This window comes from Callorhinus ursinus, unplaced genomic scaffold (assembly GCF_003265705.2).
Source record: "Callorhinus ursinus isolate GAN/ISIS: 27379988/994484 unplaced genomic scaffold, GSC_fseal_2.0 scaffold67, whole genome shotgun sequence".
Classification (NCBI taxonomy): domain Eukaryota; kingdom Metazoa; phylum Chordata; class Mammalia; order Carnivora; family Otariidae; genus Callorhinus; species Callorhinus ursinus.
The window spans coordinates 4,260,452-4,265,438 of NW_027397129.1; the positions used below are offsets into that span (position 1 = coordinate 4,260,452).

At 42.5% G+C, this 4,987-nt stretch overlaps 1 pseudogene; it reads left to right on the forward strand.

The window, feature by feature from the left end:
* Window positions 1-2,014: 2,014 nt before the first annotated feature.
* Window positions 2,015-4,156, forward strand: LOC112829028 (melanoma-associated antigen D1 pseudogene; annotated as a pseudogene).
* Window positions 4,157-4,987: the final 831 nt, after the last annotated feature.

Genomic DNA, 4,987 nt, shown 5'->3' on the forward strand with positions numbered 1-4,987 from the left:
GACTGGGCATCACATTTCACATTAACCAGTGAATTAAGTAATCTCCATTAGCAGTCTAGATATTACATAAAAAATGATAATAAGCAAACTTGTCAACAAGAAATAATTTTGCAAAGGAGTTAAAAGATAACCAGCCAATACATACCATCAGTAGGATTTAAAAGGGACCTCTCTTAAACAAAACAAGGTTCCACTTTGGAATTACAAGCATACCTTGTTTTATTGCTCTTTGCTTAATTATACTTTGAACATACTGAAATTTTACAAATTAAAGTTTGTGGTAACTGTACTTTGAGCAAGTCTATCAATGCCATTTTTTCCAACAACATTTACTAACCTCATTGTCTGTGTCACATTTTGGTAAATCTCACAATATTTCAAACTCTTTCATTATTATTATATTGTTATCGTGATTAGTGATTATTGCCATTATAATTGCCTTGGGGTGCCACAAATCATATCCATATAAGATGGTGAATTTAATCAATAAATGTGTGTATATTCTGACTGTTCCACTGACTGGCTATTCCCCTATCTCACTCCCTCTTCTCAGTTCTTCCAATTCCCTGAGAAACAACAATACTGAAATTAGACCAATTAATAACCCTACAACAGCCTCTAAGTGTTTAAGTGATAGGAATAGTCACATGTTTCTCATTTTAAATCAAAAACTTAAAATTATTAAGCTTAATGAAGAAGACACATCAAAAACCAAGAAAGGCTAAAAGCTAGGCCTCTTGTGTCAGTTAGCCAAGTTGTAAATGCAAAGGAAAAGTTCTTGATGGAAATTAAAAGTGTTACCCCAGTAAACACACCAATGATAAGAAAGAGAAACAGCTTTATTGTTGATATAGAGAAAATTTTAGTGGTCTGGATAAAAGATCAACCAGCCACAACATTCCCTTAAGCCAAAGCCTAATCAAGAGTGAGGCCCTGACTCTTTTTTTTTCAATTCTATGAAGGCTGAAAGAAGTGAGGAATTACCCCAAAGACACAGATGTAGTGAAATTAAAGGCCATATGCACCCCAATGTTCATAGCAGCAATGTCCACAATAGCCAAACTGTGGAAAGAGCCGAGATGCCCTTCAACAGATGAATGGATCAAGAAGATGTGGTCCATATATACAATGGAATATTACTCAGCCATCAGAAAGGATGAATACCCAACTTTTACATCCACATGGATGGGACTGGAGGAGATTATGCTAAGTGAAATAAGTCAAGCAGAGAATGTCAATTATCATATGGTTTCACTTATTTGTGGAACATAAGGAATAGCATGGAGGACATTAGGAGAAAGAAGGGAAAAATGAAGTGAGGGAAATCAGAGGGAGAATTGAACCATGAGAGACTATGGACTCTGAGAAACAATCTGAGGGTTTTAGAGGGGAGGGGTGGAGGGATGGGTTAGTCCGGTGATGGGTATTAAGGAGGGCATGTACTGCATGAAGCACTGGGTGTTATACATAAATGATGAATTGTTGATCACTACCTCAAAAAAAAATGCAAAAGAAAATTTGAAGCTAGCAGAGGTTGGTTCATGAGGTTTAAGGAAAGAAGCTGTCTCCTTAACATAAAAGTGCAAGGTGAAGCAGCAAGTGCTGATGTAGAGACTGCAGCAAGTTCTCCAGAAGATCTAGCTTAGATAATTAATGAAGGTGACTACACTAAACAACAGATCTTCCAAAGAGCCTTATTGGAAGAAGATACCATCTAGGACTTTCATAGCTAAAAAGAAGTCAATGCCTGGCTTTAAAGCTTCAAAGGACAGGCTGACTCTCTTATTAAAGGCTAATGCAGCTGGTGACTTTAAGTTGAAGCCAATGCTCATTCCAAAAATCCTAGGGCCCTTAAGAGTTATGTCTATTCTGGGCTGCCACATTGGCATTTTCTCCTGGACAAGAGAGGGTGTGGCTGCAGAGAGCCAAGCACAGCAATCCTGATCCTCTGAGTGGTGAAGAAGGGAGGCAATGAAGGGGTTGGGGTTGGAGTCTGAGGCAAGGCCCTGCTCTTGCCAGAGGAACAGGAGCCATGGCTCACAAAATGGACTATGGTGTGATGGTGTGGGCCTTCTAGGCTGAGGCCTCTGTAGAAGACAAACCTTACTTATACAGATCCTGATGGAGGCAATCTAGATCTTGGAGGTGCCACCTACCAACCAGGCCATAGCAGCTGGGCCTAATGCTAGTCCCCAGAGTTCACAGCCCCCAACAGCCAGTGAAATGGCTGATATTCACTATGCCCAAAACGACATTTAAGGCTCAGAACACCACCACAAAAGGCCTAAATGGTGCCTATGATTTTTCTTAGGCTCTCAGTGCCATGGAGATATACAATGTGCCCCCTAAGGCAGCCTATAAATCCCAGAATGCCAGCCCAAAGAGCACAAATGCTGCCTATGATTTTTTCCCAGGCAGCAACCACCTGTGAGTTAACTGCTAACAAGTCCGAGATGGTCTTTAAGGCCTAGAACACCACTACTATGTTGGGCCCAAATGCCACCTACAATTTTTCTTTCAGGACCAGTGAGATGGTCAACACTTAACCTAAGACGGCCTGTAAGGCTTGGAATGATACCACTAGGGCCCCAACAGCTGATACCCAGGCCCAGTATATTAACTAAGCCAAGATGGCTACTTCACAGACTGAAGTACAGACCAACCTAGGTGTCCCTGAATCTGATGGTGCAACTGCACAGATATCAGCAGTTGCTTCCCAGGATCAGACTCTGGAGTCCAAGACTATAATTCAGGGCAAGAGGACCTACAAGATTAATAACTTGAATGTGGATGAGAACAGCGGTGAGGATCAGAGTTGGGCTCCACTGGTTACAGGGACCTGGAGGTCTGCACCAGTTACAGTTACTACTCAGAACCCACATGGTGTACCTCCCCCAATGTGCTCTGCAAGACCTCATTGGCCTGGCAGAACCCATCAGATAGACCCCACCAGCACATCAGAGCCTCTCAACTAGGCAGACTCCACCAGCCTGGCAAAATTCAGTTGCTTGGCAGAACCCCATTGTCTGGCATGGTGTGGTTGTCTGGCTGAACCCACTGGCTTGGCAGAATCCACCTGGATGGCAGAACCCACCAGGCTGGCATGGTCCTCCAGATTGGCAAAGCCCTGCTGAAGACTGACTTCTGCTACCTGATTGGTCACTTCCCACTGATGGCCACTCCCAGCTGACTGGCAGAACCTGTATCCCTCTCCCACCTTGCATGCCTCACAGAACCTGGGTGCCTCACATCCCCAAGATGTGGCTTTTCTTCAGGAAAGAGCGAATAAGTTGGTTAAATAGCTGATTCTTAAAGATTACACAAAGGTGCCCATCATGCACTCAGAAATGCTGAGGGATATCATCCATGGATACACTGATGTTTATCCTGGAGAAGAAATTTGGGATTCAACTGAAGGAGATTGACAAGGAAGAACACCTGTATATTCTCATCAGTACCCCCGAGTCCCTGGTTGGCATACTGGGGACAACCAAAGACACCCAAGCCCAATAACACTATCTTAGTGATATGGACATCACCTTCACAAATGGCAACCATGCCAGTGAAGCCGTCCTCTGGAAGGCACTACACAAGATGGGACTGCTTTCTGGTGTGAGATTCCTCTCCTTGGAGATCTAAGGAAACTTCTCACTTATGAGTTTGTAAAGCAAAAGTACCTGAATTACAGACGAGTGCCCAACAGCAAACCTCCTGAGTATGAGTTCCTCTGGGGCCTCCATTCCTACCATGAAACTAATGAGTTGAAAGTACTAAGATAGAGTTCAGAAGAGAGATCCTTGAGAATGGACCACACAGTTCATGGAGATGGCAGATGAGGCCTTGGATGCAATGGATGCTGCTACAGCTGAGGCTGAGGACCAGTCTGAAGGGAGAACCTGCATGAGGATTAGAGATGAGTCTGTATTTGGGCCCTGGAGCTGAGATGACATTGAGTTTGAACTGCTGACCTGAGATGAGGAAGGAGATTTTGATTGTCCCTGGTCTAGAATCCTATATACCTTCTAGGCCAGATGCCACTAGAAGTCCACTCCAGATTTTGTCAGACCTTCACTTGCCCCATTATTGGCCCTGGTGGTACAGCCTATGCCAACTTTGCTGCCAACTTGGTGCCATTGGTTTATTCTGGGTTGAGTGAGATGTTGATGTTGCTAATCAGTTGCAATAGTCTTTCCCCTGAGTGAGGCTGAAGCCTCAAATTCCTACTAAACACAGCTATCTAGAGAGCCACATTCTGTTGACTGAAAGTGGCATGCAGGATAAATTTATTTGCTGTTCCTTGTTTGTTGATTTTCTTTCCTTTTGTGTGCTGTCAAGTTTTGGTATCAGAAATAACTTTGAAACTGCACAGTGAAAAAAAATGTTTTGCCTGTGCTCTATAAATGGAACAAAACAGGCTGGATGGCAGCACATCTGTTTACAATATGATTTACTGAATATTCCAAGCCTACTGTTGAGACCTACTTCTTAGACACAAACAAAAACAAAGATTCCTTTCAAAATATCACTGCTCATTGATAATGCACCTGATCACCCAAGAGCTCTGATGGAGATGTGTAATGAGATTAATATTGTTGTCTTGCTCTTAACACAACATCCATTCTGCAGCCCATGGATCAAGGAGTAATTTTGACTTTCAAGTCTTATTATTGAAGAGAAGCATTTTATGAGACTCTAGCTGCCATAGATAATGATTCCTCTAATGAATCTAAGCAAAGTAAATTAAAAACCTTCTGGAAAAGATTCACCATTCTAGATGCCATTAAGAACATTTCTGATTCATGGGAAGAGGTCAAAATATCAACATTAACAGGATTTTGGAAGGTGTTGATTCTAACCCTCATGGAGGACTTTGTGGGGTTCAAGACTGAAGTGGAGGAAATAATTGCAGTTGTGGTAGAAATATCAAGAAAACCAGAATTAGAATTGGAGCTTGAAGATGTGACTGAATTGCTACAATCTCATGATG